This window comes from Psittacula echo (assembly GCF_963264785.1).
Source record: "Psittacula echo genome assembly, chromosome: 1".
Lineage (NCBI taxonomy): Eukaryota > Metazoa > Chordata > Aves > Psittaciformes > Psittacidae > Psittacula > Psittacula echo.
Genome location: NC_137735.1, coordinates 98,515,816 through 98,530,961, shown reverse-complemented (window position 1 = coordinate 98,530,961; position 15,146 = coordinate 98,515,816). Strand labels below are relative to the sequence as shown.

Here is a 15,146-nt window from a genome sequence, read left to right as displayed (position 1 = left end):
TCAACCTCTAAGTTACAACCTTGTTCAGCTTCATGCTGGAAGAAACCTGCACACCCTCTCACCTCTCTCTCCCCAAGTACTTCTATCCCATAACCCAGCAACCATCCAGCTGAAGCAGAAAGAAACCAACTGCACTAAGGGAAGGGGACATGGTGATGATAGCTGCCTAACTAACATAGGAAATAATGATGATATAGGTGAAAAATGAGAGTGTTAAATTGAATGCATTAACTCTACTGATTATCCAGCAATGCTTCAGTCAACTATTTCAACTTCCTGCTGTCAGAAAATTATTTTTTCTGATAAAAGGTATCTGTCCACAGCTAAGGCAACGGCAATGTAGATTTTAACTCATTTTGCCAACAAACATTTAATTGTAACTCAAGTATGCAATAAACACATTCTAAAGAGAATAGTTTCAGATGCCAAGATGTTTGTTTTTAAGATGAGTGTATCTCTGCTGTAGAAACTGGATATAGACATATCTTCACCAGAAACTTAAGATACAGCTTTCTATGTTTTCTATAGTTAAGAGATAGTCTTCTACAGTTTTGAAAAGGCAATGACTTTCGTTTATTATGCAAGTCAGATTCTATATGATAGATTAAAAATATAAAATCAAAGGGCTTTAATACATACTGTATTATTTTATTACACTTAACCTAAACTGAATCTAAACCTTGCATAAATACATACTGGGAATCCCTCACTATGCCTTCCCCACAAGAATACTTCTTAATATTGTTCTAGGTGTTTGTGAGCATATATTCAAAACTGCAGTAATACAAAACTCTAAGGTTTGCAGCTGATGAAAAATTATGGAAGAATTGGGCTTAGTGCCTCCATTCCATAACATGATGTGCTGAAGCTACAGTCACTGATGTGCACCAGCTAGGATAGCTGGAAAGCCTTACTGCAATACTGGCAACTTGACGTGTTCCCAGGCAGGGGCTGCACCTGCTGTTTGTTAGTGGGCTGTGGATATCTTTTCAATAGGGCACCTCTGACCTTGCTAATGAATAAGGAGTGAGATAATCTCTGAGTCAACAGAAACAGGGTGCTGGCACTACTTTCAACAAAGACTCTGGCTTTGACCCCTTTTAATAAGGCTGTCAGGGCTCACTTATTCTGATTCTAACACTGTTCTACATGGATTAATTTCTGTAGAGTGAGAGTATCTGAGAGCCATGGCTATGCAGCTAACTAATGTCAGGCTCCTTGTCCTGCAGAGCGTAGCTGCACTCAGCAGCCTACATCAGAACATCAGGTTGGCAGCAGTTAGGAAAAGCGACAGCCACAGCGACAAGGCAGCTGTAGAGAGTGAGCTCACGTGCTTTATTATAAAAAGGAGAGAGTGAGCTCACATGCTTTATTATAACCCTACTGCTATGTGCAGCCTCGGGGCAACACCTGTTTGCAGAGAGAAACACATATAAAAATAATGGTTTGATGTATCAAGACTGCAAACTGCAGCAGGGCAGAATACTCCACTCTCCTGTACCCAGAGCAATACGAAGGGACATTCATATCTCACTTCCATCATCAAGCACAACTGTATTTAGCCAATTGCATCCCTCAGCTTTGGTTGTTTGCTGAACTTGCAATTTGAACTTGAATATTTACCCCAGTTACTTACTATTCAGTTTACCCACAGAGGGTTGAGTGATGGAATATCACATCTTAAAAAAATACTGTTTTATAAAAGTGTGTTAATTAAGTAGTCCATGTCTAATAACTAACTGTCCAATCAATGTAGTAGCTGCCTTGTATTCTTTTCAGGTACCGCAGTCTATTAGATATCAATCAGATGTGCAGATTTCAGTTTGAAAAGAATTTGACTTGCCAACTTCCTGGCTATTTGTGAACAGAAACCCTCCTTGATAGAGAAAGCAGAGCTATCTAGCAAGTAATGATGGAAGACTTTCAGTTGAATTTGATTGCTCAGGGACTAGTGCCCTTTTGAAGCACATTCCTTCTCTACCCTTCCCCCTTACCTCAGGCTGGAAACAGGCCAAATGAGGCGTGTGAAAGTTCTTAACTAGCAGCCCTCCCAAAGCTGTTCGCAGAGCAATCATTCCTCTCACTTGGGATCCATTAAACCCTGCCAGTCAAGTAGGAAATGCCCTTATATCTGCGTTCCTGCCATATCTAATTTGAACTAGCCACTTAGCAAGAGGCACTGTGCTTCCCACACAGCAGGGCTGCCACTGCCTTATCTCAAGAGGGTGTAAGAGCATTTGCTAAGTGGAAAGGCAGGGCAGTGCTGGATTCATAAACCACATCGTGTTCTCATGATCAGCGCAGAGCTGTGGAGCTTTCTAGGAAAACAATGGGTATACAGACCAAACCCAGGAATATCTTTCTAAAGCAGCTCTGATTCATTAATTGCCCCGATAGGTCTAGGCCATACTCATCAATGCACGGAATGAAGTCTGCTTAATGTACCCTCAAGTTCAGAATATTGTTAATGGCCAGCTAAGTTTGACAATGTGTTTTGCTAAAAAAAGCAATCACTGCAACTCTGAAGCAGAAACATGAAAAGCTTGACAAATCTCTGATACAAATCCAAACCATCTTTACCAACTGATAAAGGCTTTTGGGAACATATTCTAAAACAAATTCAACTTGAAAACAGCATGTGCAGTTTTCTTGAGATTTCACAGGGATTTTTTTGTTTGTTTTTTAAACTCTGAGCATGACAAATGTGAATCTAAGTGTAGTTGCACAAGTCACTGAGGCAAAAAAATGCTTTAGAATGAAAGTAATCCTGCTTCTTCAGTGGTAGTTCTGCTGTTGCTGTACAATGGTCAGCTGAAATATGAGTAACTGCCTTTAAAAGATTTTTATCATAACAATCTCCATTGAAATATGCATATATATGCTGCGTGGGTAAGAAAAGGTATTTGTAACTGAATGTGGTTGGAGAGACCTATCTAAATGTTTGGTCAGTTTTCCAGGAAAGATGAATACACCCACCACACAAAGACTGGTGTCTAAAAGTTTGTCTAAGCAGTGCCTAATGTATATATGCATAAACAGGTAGGTGGCTATATGAAAACCAGTGAATGGATGGTATAAGTGCAGCAGTGTCGATCCAAGATAAACGTGATATTGACTATCCATAGACGTCTGTGGCATAAAGTATGGTTTTAATCAACGTGTAACAGGACTCATTCACCACAACCACCAGCTTTAAATTATGGGTTCTGCAGGCAGAAGGGCTAATGACCTGGTCATCTTTCCCCCTGCTAACATTCCCTTCTCTGAAGGAAGCAACCACTTTTCTTTTGCGGAACCAAGTAATTAACTTTAGTAATTTCAGAGAATACCTTCTAAATGTCTACTTAGCAATAAACTTGCAGCTCCCATATTGAAGGAAGTCTTACAAGCACCCCTAAAAGCTTGTCTGTTTTTCCAGCTGCCCCAGTTGATCTTGTAGAAGTTATCTCCTTACACAACTTTCCTTACTTAGCAGAACCATGCATCAACATGCACGTTGATCATGGATGAACAACAGCAATCCCTTTCTTACAGATACGTACAAGCAAGCAAAAAAAAAAAAAAAAAAAAAAAAAAGGAGAAAATGACATATAAAGAGCCTTATGTATACTCGGCACCAGCATGACTGCTGTCATACTCCCCTATTAGGCTTGACCATCTTGCCTGCACGTATGCCATGTGTATATTTTTGTTACAGAACACTAAAAGGCAGAGTAATGCAGATAAGTGCTCTTCATTTTGCAATCAAATAATTTAGCAAGTTTTTCTCAACTTAGCCATAAACCTTCAAAAAATTGAGGAAAATCCCTGGAAGAACAGCTGTATCGAGAAGAAAATAAAATAGAACTGCAGAGTAATCTTGGGGTCAAAGTAAATAATATGGGGTTAAAATTTCACTGTTTTTGTGTCAAAAGTGTTACAAAGAACTGTAGATTGAATGAATCTGAAAGTTTCCAAGGAATTAACTAACTGATGAATGCTCTAGCTTGATAGCCTCGTCTACGGACCTTGACTTTTCTTTGTAGATTCTGCAAAGGCGAACTAAGGAATTCTAAAAAAATAAAACCGAAAACCAAAACCCAAAATACTCCCAACGACTCCCTCAAAACTTCAGCTTGTACATAACAAACATGCTTGGCAAATCAGTTAAAAGGAGGTTGCCCTTTATCTCCTATCGATCATATTTTTCATGTGAGCATGGGAAATTGTTTAAACTTTGTTACATACAGATGCAACTATGCTACTCGGCAAAACTTACTTCCCAAACTACCACCAAACAGGAGAAGATGGGCTCAAAGTCTGGGTAAATACATATGTTTGTTAAAAAGAAATTATTCCAAGGAGGAGGACCTGACAAATCTAACAAAAGATGGAGTGGATCATAGTGGGTCCTTGGATGTTTCCCTGTATCTGGGTTTTGTTATGGATATTACCAGACAAGAAAATTTTGCCTATATAGCAAAATATCTTATATGGGAGATATGGAAAAAAACTAAGATACCAAATGATATAGTCTGGAAGTATCTGCATGGCAAATTGAATTACGCCTTCTTACTCAGACCATTTGTGTTTGGCAACAAACTCAAGGGTTCAACTACAATCATCTTGTAACTATTGAACGCAATGGAGTTTTATGAGGCATGAATTTGGCTCAGAAAATGCAAAGCTTTCCCAAATTCAGAACAATTTATCACTGATGTCTTCCCTTCATTATTTTAAATGGAAACAGAAGAAAGTTCTCAAAAGACACAGCCTGACCTCAGTTCAGTTCAGCTCAGTTCACTGCTGCCCAGAGATACTTGGTTTCTTCCGAAGTTCACAACACAAAAGCTCAGGGACAGGCTCAGTTTTCTTTAGATTTGTTTTAAAGACAAAAAAATGGATTTAAACGTAACCTTCATCATTTTCTCCTCATAAACCAAACCAAACCAAACCAAAACACCACGCGTGACGAGCTGAAAGAGATTCTGGCTATTTTGACAGAACTGTCTTACTCAGCTCATTTCTGACAGGATCAATTAGGAAATCATTTTTATATAGCAAATTATTTTTGAAATTTTCTATACACCATGAACAAATCCCATGGATTAATGATTTCCAGAGTTCACCCTCTTCGCCTTGGGAAAATCCAGACCAGAAAAAAAGAAGAGAAAACACAAACCAGTGAAAGCAGTTTTGTCATTAGCTGCCTCTGTTTAAATAAAGTCTTTTCCTTACAATGTAGGTGAAGCAAAGAATTGCAGTGGGTTGGTAGGATTCTTAAATGAGCAAATAGTTAAAAATACTTTCATACATAACAAATCCAGAAGTGCTTCTTCATGACACTGGCAACTTTTGCTTACATGGGCTGCAGATCAAAAGCTTGTGGGGAACCATGTGTGGAATAGCAGGGACTACTGTAGATCGCAACTGAAATACACTGGTGCAACTGTGAGAAGCTTCATGGCTGGACCATGGAGGAATACAAATGCTCACAATGAGCTACTTTGGCACAGCTGAAGGTGCTGTCTACACACAGCTTGAACTTTACCTGTTTCATTGATCCCCCACTTTCAAACCCAAGAGTATTTGTCCAAACACTCACCCCTAAATATAACTAATTGCACTGTGCACATATGGCACCTCTTTCTTCTCTAACAGTCCATATGCCTCTTTCCTAGCTGAGGACAGAAACCTGTAGCTTAACTGCAAGATGAGATCAGAACATACAAATTGAAATGCTATTTAATTTGTCTAAGTTTTCTTTTGTCCTCACAATTGCTTGGGAATGCAGCAACCCAGCAGCTTAGTTCTGGAGCAAAACAGAATGGGCAAAGTAAGGTGAGATCTACAGAGAACTTTAAATCTTCCACTTCAATATATTAAAATCTCCTTCATTTGAGAATTTAATTTCTGAGAGTTGTGTTAGTTATCAGGTTAAAATTTTGAATAATAAATTAAATCACAGAAAGCTGTGAAACTGGGTAGTCAAACAGATGATATTGACAACTAGAGTACCGTCAAGGAAAAAAAAGTACAGCAAGTGAAGATAGTTTAACAACTGGCTGCAGCTTGTACTATGGATTTAAATAGCATCCTCCTGATCAAACTTTTGAAGGTATAACTAGGCAAGCTTTGATTTCAAAGAATCCACTATTCCTTCTCTACAAGAACATAGCAGCGTAAGAATAAGCAAGAACAACCTGCTTATATTTTTAATTGATTCATGCTTTCTGGCACTTGTTATCTATACAACAGTGAACAAGAAAGCACACACATTCCTCACTGTACTGTATTTTGTCTATTGCGCCTTCCTATTACAAAGGATAAAAGGAAACAGTGGCTAATATGCTTTTGTTTGAAAGCAGAACATTGCAGCACATATACTGGGAGAGTGTGTCCATGGGAATGCTTATGTATCAGTGACTGCATTCTTCTGTCTCCCTGCTGTCTGTTCCATTGCTAATAGAAAACAGAAGGTATTTCTTAAGTAGTCTACCAGAGAACACAATCAGCGCTTTTCCTGTTCAGATGAACTATAACCTCCCTGTCTGCAGGTGATAGGAATCTTTGTCTCTTTCCTCTCTAACACTGCATTTTCATTCTGCTGTTCCAGCTCTCTACCTGCTACATGAAACTTTCACAGCAAAGCTACATGAAGCTACTAAACACTTGGTTTATGTGTCTTTAGGAATTCTTTTTAGACTTGTTTGCTCTATATTCAAATGCAAAATTCGATTAAGAAACATATCTATTTATACAGATGCAGAGTAATTTTTATCTATATGTTGCATTAAACAATCAAATGTAGTTGGACTGCCCATGGTGAGCCTACTATGAGTTGGAACTGTAAAACCTGACATCTCCATCAGAAATTATGAACTCTACCAGCCAGGAAAATACAGCATCTAGATTGGCTACATGCCCTTATCAGTTTTTATTTTAGTCATATTTCTCAAGAGCTTATTTTCATAGTTAATATGTTGGAAAGCAGGTTTGGACTTGATTCTTTCTTTAATATTGTTCATCTCTGCCCTCCCTCAGTTTCTTTCCTCCTAACTGACAACTAAAAGGTTCTGGCAGCAACACCGCCAGCCTGGCTGCAGCTATTCCCCTTCTGGCCCTATCCTGCTTATGAGTGAGTGCCAGGGCTCAGCTCCCCTCTCCTTTATGTCACCAACAGCATATCCATAGTTTGCAGAAGCTTCTGGCCTTGCAGGACTGCATTCTGGGTGTGGACGAGTGCTATAAGAAATTTAAATGGCAGAGTAATTGGGAGATAGTAGAGACTATCCACACAAGCTGTAAGCAACAAATCTCCTGAAGTGGACAAAACCAAAACTGGGTGCAGAATTCCTACTTGCTACAAAGACCAAGCCGCTAGAAGAAGATCATATTCAGCTGCAAATCAAAGAAGAAAATAAGACACAGACCTGGAATAATCTCATTTGGTAGAAATGAATGATGGCCTTTTTGCAATTGTTTTGCTGAAAAGCACAAATCTCTACAAAAAGAAACCAGCCATCTGTTTTGAATGTTTTAGAATATAAGTATCTACTTATGATCCTCTTTGATCTGTAAGAATAATAGGAAGACAGTGATACAACCCAGTTACACCTCTGTTGCGAGTGCTTAATTCATCCCAGAGCTGCAGATTACAAAATTCCATCTGGAAATCTTAGTCTTATCATTCTGGGATCAGAAAAGAAAATGAAAGAAGATGAACAGTGTATCAAGATCAATTCATTCGTGCTTGTAGATATAACATTCTTGGACAGAGAATACATTCTTCAAAGATAAAACAGTTATTAAGATAACAAAATAATACTGGAGTTGTTTTAAAAAAAGAAACAACCAAAAATAAAAAACTCAACAAGCTAGCAAAAGAACTGTTCCCAGATACAGGAAAAGGACCAGAAGCTGACATAATTTTAAGGGTAGCATTCTTCTCTAGGCTGGGCAATCCCAGTGCTTACTGGGTAAAAGATTACATACCAGTATGGGTATAGAATAAGAGAGAAGGTGGGAAGGCATGATTTCAAAATTGGAATGGTAGATTAATTATAAAACAAAATACTAAGGATCACTTAAGTTGTTCACCATAACAGGATTTTTACTTACACTAATGTGAAAAGGTCACAAAAAGCTCTCCATTATTCAGAGCGCCAAAGGAGAAAAGGTTTCTCTCTGAAAAAAGGCAAAGCTTGAAAAGGCTTGAAAGGAACAGATAATTGTGTGGTAGCTAAACCAGGATTTTGAATTATATTTTCTTACAGCAGTAATTGTTGGTCCATGAACTATTTGTGTTTCCTTGCCTGAACTTGATGGCATAGAAGTCTTTCAGTTTCATAATTAACGATGACACCTACATAAGCAGGGCTCCAGAAAAGCATGGATGGAAAGCAAGTCCTGTGATTAACCAGACAACTGTATTCAAAGTGCTGCCCTCCTCACAATTAATTAGTTACATCACCTTATTTGAGTGCATCACATTAGGGTTCTTACTAAAGGGTTGCCCATCTGGAAAGTGGGAGTGAAGAGGCCTGGCTGTCACCAGTATGACAAAACAAATTTGGCATCTTATCTCTCAGTCAGGCCAAGCAATAATGTTTAAGTAAATTAAGATTATTTTATGTAGATGCCCAAAAGTTTTCCACAGGGTATGTCTCTAAAGCATAAGACATTCTTTCACTGTGTTTTTACACATACAAATGAAGAACTGGAATGAACGTATTATACCAGATTATTATATAGCACACAATCAGTTTGTAGACTTTCAGGAAGGGGAAGAAATGACCCTTCAGATGACAAAACATGACAATGAAGAAGAGGCGGCAGCGGTCTAAAGAGCTCTGTTCAGCATGCTGGAATAGCAGCTGCTTGAAATGTTTAACATATGGGTTATTTTCCCTTTTTTGAAAAGGAACAGGATCTTGGAAGGAAAAATCAGAAGTATTAATAAATTGAGTCAAATATACATCTAACATAATTTTGGGAACAAATTCAAAACAAGGTATTAGAATCACCGTCGCATCTCTGTAACAACACTATTTTAGACTATTGTGTAATAATACTACCTAGCACTTATATAGCGTGCTTCCCAAGCAGAACTTCCACTTTACAAAAACTTCAGCTCATTTTACAGTTAGAGCATTTGAGACAGGCAGAAAGAGAACAAGTGAGTGGTTGGAGACGATGCCAGGAAAGAATTTATCTTCTGAATCGTGGTCTAGTACCGTGTCCAGTAAATTACATTGTAATACAAGTCAGGCACGAAAGCTTGGTGTTTCTGACCATTCTGCATGATCTCAAAAAGACCATACTGAAAATAAATTTCTTTAAAAGGCTTATGAGGTCACAGTGTAATAAGTGGCAATACTGAGAACCTGAAAGAAGTGTGGCAGAAGGACGAGCAGCTCTCTACATGCTGCAAGCATAAAATGTGTCTCATTGAGAGAAAGATCACATTTATCAGTGAATGAATGCCTGTGCCATCATTTGAAAATGAATAAGATATTTACTTTGCTAAAAGAAATCAGTATATTAATCCAAACACCAAATAATGTAGAAAAAAAACCCAATATTTTTCCCACACTTCTGAAAGCATAGACACTTTAAGTTCCATAGTGATCTCCGTGAAAAGTCCATGGGGTTTGAAATCTGTGGCAAAGGTTAAGTTAAATCCTGAGATATCCTGCCCTCATTATCATTATTTCTATCCCTCTTACTCTACCATCAAAGTAGTCATAGTGTTTCAGGCTGTTGCCTGTCACCTAGTTCTGTCACTGTCCTCTAAATCTGTTTGAATAGCTATGTATGCTGGCTGACTAGGTGTACATTCATTTTGCATTTCCTTTTAGCTGTAAAATGGAATAATAAATATCCCCTCCACAACAAAAAGGAAATTGTGAATGCTCATCCTGGGCATTCCTAGGCAAGACAGAATTGCTCTGCAGATACAAGTTAGAAACATATAGCTTAGAACCTTGAGCATTCAGCTGGTTTTTGCATGTCTGCTTCTAGAGAGAGACCAACTTCTCTGTAACGTTTAACAGTTTCTATCATTCTTACTGCAATCCTGTTTAATACCTTTGTCCTAATAAATGTAATACAGAAATGTCATTCAATCTCCACTGCCCTTTAATAATCACAAATGCTATTTAGAATGAGACTGTTTTGAGAAACAACATATTAATTAAAGGTGACCTTTAGAATATTATGAGCTCTTGATTAAAAAAAACCCTATAGATTAAAAAATAAAACTGAATTTATAAACCATTCTTCTTATGGATGATTTTCCCTCTATTTCACTTCTGAGGTTTCGACGACTCTCATCTACAGAAAAAGTCTTGGCAAAGCCAAATTACAACATCAAAAATGCAGACTTTTTTACATGATGCATACTTGTAATCAGTGATGTTGCAAATTATAATTTATATTGGGTTTGACAAGGAGTCTATGAAATTTACTTGAATTGACTGCTTTTCAGTTGTTAAAAATGATTCAAATATTTTCCTGTTACGACTTACCCTCTTTTTCCACCATAGGCATCACCTCCGAAATCTTAAAGAGATCCATTAAATTAGGCTAGTGTCTTTTGCAGTCAACTCACAATACTCTGCTTCTGTTTAATATTTGTCCAGCTCAAGTATTAACGAAAAATGCCACAAATAAGAGGCTTTTTGTCGTGCAATATTTTTACAGTAATAGCAATTTGCCAATATTTTCATCATCTTGAAAGATCCCCATTTTTATGCACTCCAGTTCAATGCTAGCTCTTTGAACGTTCCACTGTTACTCTAATAAGCATCAAATTAATTTTCAGATTTTGATCCTGGAATGTGAGCACAGCAAAACCATGTTTTGTTCCTTAGCAGGCAGATCCATGACTTCAGGATTTGTTGGCAACCGCTAACAGAAAATGCTTGCACAGAATGAGTTCAAAAAACTTGTCCAGCGACAGCATCTACTAGCTCCAACTCCTGCTGCAAGCCAGAGCCATGGAAGACGGGAAGAAAAATGCTCTGCAACAGCATGCGTACTTAAAAACGGACATACAGTATGCATAAATTACATACCAGGATAAATCTCTCAGTACTTGATTGTTTCAGTTTTGCTCTTCTGTTCTTGTCCTTAGCACTTTTATTCTGCCCTCGCTTTTCCCCACGTTCTTTAATTTGATTGTCTTTCACTCTTCCTCTTTCAACAGTTTTTTGTGATCCTATGCCTACTACACCCATTCAACAAAAGCAGTCCTCATTTCTTATGGGCAGAGGTGGCACAAGCAGATTGCTGAACCTACTCACACTTCCTCACAAGGAAACCAGATGAACTGAGCAGCTTGGGAAGTTCATGTATGGAAGCTTTGCTTCTTTACCTGATATAGCACATATGTGGTACATATTTACAAGAAGATACATGTACAGCCACACATATCCCTTCGTATGCATTAAATCTCATAAAGTGCAAATACATATTATTTTTGATAAAAGTGTATAATAACTAATTAAGCCATTGGGCAGACCCCTTTGGCATTTGAGAAAGACAAAGGGGCATTCTAATAAGAAAACACATTGGAATATGACTGGATATAAAGGAGGATAGAGCTCCATCTGGGGAATAAAAGGAGTCATACGAAATTCAGACAGCAAGGAAAAGAGCCTAGAATAAAAGGCTAGGAGAGACTGTTTCAGGATGAAAGATGGTATTTACATTGAACTGTAAACTGAAATGTAAACTACCATTTTCTGAAACTACAGGAAGGGCGCATATGTTTAGAAACAGTGCTCCATTTCAGGGGAGTTATATCTGATAATGCTGTCATGTACGGAACTGGTGTAATTAAATATTAAATTCAGTCAGTTCCAGAATGCTGGAGGCGAAAACCCTTAAACCGCAAAGCATAAAGAAAAAAATAACATAGTTTGCTACTGTAGATATTTTGATGGCCTCCAGTTTATCTTCAGTACTGACCAGAGGTGACTACATACTCAGACCTACAGCAACTTTAAAAAACAAAGTTATCACCAGGTCTTACGCTATTAGTCAGTTTTTTGTAATTGTAATACATACATTTAATTTAACACATGCAGGTTAAAACTCTGTGACTTACAGCTCCTTTGCTTTTACAAAGAGAGTAAGGACCTGGGGTTTTTTGGTTGGGTTTTTTTTTTTTTTGAATGTACATGGAATAACCATGGTAAAAACATGTATTGTTTTTGGAATAACTGGCTTAGGAGGCATCAATCCCCTTTCTACTTTCCCTGTTGATGTAAGCAAGACAATCTTGAGGCTGACATTACTCTCGGATGGGATGCATGTAATGCAAGGATGCTGACTGCCTCATTATTTTGATTAGGATATTCTGTAACACATTTTTCTGAGGAAAATGCCTCAAGTACAAAGTGGAGAGAGACACTGTATTTAATGTGAACAACCCATTAATTCAGTAATCTAAGAGAAACCATAGTCTTAGCACAGTTGTATTCATAAGTTATCAGCAGATGAGAGAGGAAAAGAGAAAGATCTTTGTATCAGTGTTTTCTACACAACCTCCATGTTCGCTCTACAATGAAAATCAGAATTATTCCTACCTTCATAGTGAGTGTCCTCTTCTTTTTCATCATTTACTTACCTGACCTTTCGTGTTTAACTGTTGTGCTTCAGCAGATCTTTACAAGCATTTTTCTCTAAAACTTTTAACATCATACACTAACACACAACCATTGCAAGAGTGGTGATTCAAGAAGGATGTGAAATCAACAGTGAGTGTAAATTAATGAAGCACTTTATCAATTTTTCCATTAAAGAGATTTTCTCAGTTCAAACCCCAAGGCATGAAATTCAAGTTTAACGCTGCCACAGTTGGATTAATTTTTTCAGATGGTTGACTTGAAAAGAGGGACTTGATCTATACAGTCAGACAGACATGTAAGTCTGCAGTTAATTGAGCAAGTGCGAAGAGATGAGACAGCAGCTTATTCTTTCATGAATGCTTTACAAATCTAATACAAAGCAGTAATTTCAGAAATTCAAGGGTCCAAAATTTCCACAGAATTTTTCAGAAGTGCTTTCTTTCAAATAATTGATACAGAAAAAAGAAATTCTGAGAAAAACTGCGAAGAAACTCATGTGAAATATTTTTCTTTGAAAGCATAAGTGAAGAAAGAAAAAGAAATTTCATATAATTTTTTATATATAAATTTAAATTCCATATAAATTTTTAAAATAGGATCATCGCATCTCAATTCCTTAAAATACTTTAAGTACTTAAAGATATTGTGCTTTTAAACTGATAATACAATGCATAAATGAATCCTATGTACTGCAGCATGATAATTGTTATTTCACTTTTGTAGCTATATATCAAAGCTCCTCGTCAATAAAGGATGCCTTTGCTACAGAACAGGCCCAAGGAAAAGGGCTGTGTCTTGTGTACTGCCCTTTCTTCTGGAAATGGGGGTTATTGTAGGGACAATTTGACAGCAGAAAAGAGAAAATTGTGGATGCAGACATAGAGAAATAAAATGTACTTTAAATGACAAATAGCTACCAATTTCTCCCCAATTGTTTTAAAAGAACAAGGGAGATGGAAGGAGAGGGGAAGGTTAAGGGGATATTCCTCTTTGTCTTCAGATTTACAGAAAATTTACAGTCCGTATCAAGAGTCATCTATTCTGAGTTGATAAGTGTCTGTGACTGGTTAGGTCAGCATGCATGGCAGCAATCTCGGCAGCAGATCTCAACATGCTTAAAACCTTCAGGAGGAACATTATCTTCAGGAGAAACATTATCTTTGAGCAAATTCTTTACTAACCAGAATCGAAAAAGCATACACAGATTTGGCTACAGTGCAAACTGCTTTGAAAAAGAATCTGACTGAAAACATTTCCTCCATGAAGCCAATGATAAATGATATGAGAGACATTTCCTGTTCTCTTGTACACATTAATAGTTTGCTTTGCATAGAAACTCAATTACATGCCCTGGAAAGTTCTCCCCATAACATCATGAAAGAATGACATGATGATGAGAAGAAGAAAATTGCAAACTACACATAAACACACAAGAAACAAGCTCATGCAAAGCCTACACAAGCAAGTGGGAAGGAGCACAACCAGGTTTCACAAAGCACACGGGAGTAAGATGCGAGAGTGACTGCTGGAAACTTTTCTATTGGCAAGAAAAGTTGATTCTCACCGTTCTGAACAAAATGGCTGAACTAAGAGCATTTGACTGGTTATGCCCAAATACCCTCCTCCTCATCCTAGGGGTGTAGAAGTGGCAATGACAGAAAAGCCCCAGAGCAGCATGGGAATGAAATAAAGAGTTGGTTAGTATTTAAAGCACATATGTAAGTACAAATAGTAGTACAAAGTGTTTAATTCCTTATGCAATATTCTGAGTCATCTTGGGGTACAGCTTTCTTTGATCTCTTGTAGGCTTTGTCAGCTTTTAAAATGCTCCTTTGCAAAGGCAAAATGCAATCAGACCCTCCTCCCACACCCTCCTTCCTATCACTTTCCCCAGCGAGGTCACTGCAAGAATTTCCTTAAATGTTTAAATGCCATCTTTTCTTGACATTTTATCTTTTAATTTAATTTTCTTTTCATTTTCATTTCATACAAGCATGCTATGTTACATTCATTTGCAAGCATTTACTACACTTACGTTCTAGAAATGGCTTAATTTCTCTATAGATTTCCAATGTAGAAACAACAGCTATTCTAACATTTCGCCCAAATTAAGATTAGGAAAGCCATTTAATTTGCAGTATTAATAACTGCACTCTTTTGAAGAAGGTAAGACCAACGTTTTCCAAAAGCATTGCAGAAAATTCAAGCCAGTCAATTTACAGTGGAGAAGGGTATTAAAACAAGATGCAAAAGGAAATTACTTTGAAAATGAGAATTTTTCTGTTCATTTCTTTGCATATACCCCTTATTGTCTTCTGATAAATGCATGAAGAGATTTCTAAAGATCTATTTTTGTAAGGTGAGCACGTAATTGTTTTTTGCCATTTTCCTTTTGTGCGTTACTCATAATTTCTGCATATCACTAAGTTGGTGTTTAAAGGTCTAGAGTGAGATACCTTCCTTCAGATCTCAACAATTTCTAGATAAGCCAGAGGGCAGAGGAGCGCCAAACATTCCTTCACTTTGTCAAAG

At 37.5% G+C, this 15,146-nt stretch overlaps 1 protein-coding gene across 1 annotated transcript in view; it reads right to left on the bottom strand.

Moving 5' to 3' along the window:
* The window catches only part of ERC1 (ELKS/RAB6-interacting/CAST family member 1), a 286,136-nt gene that overhangs the window by 12,013 nt on the left and 258,977 nt on the right, over nucleotides 1-15,146 (bottom strand). The window lies entirely within an intron of this gene.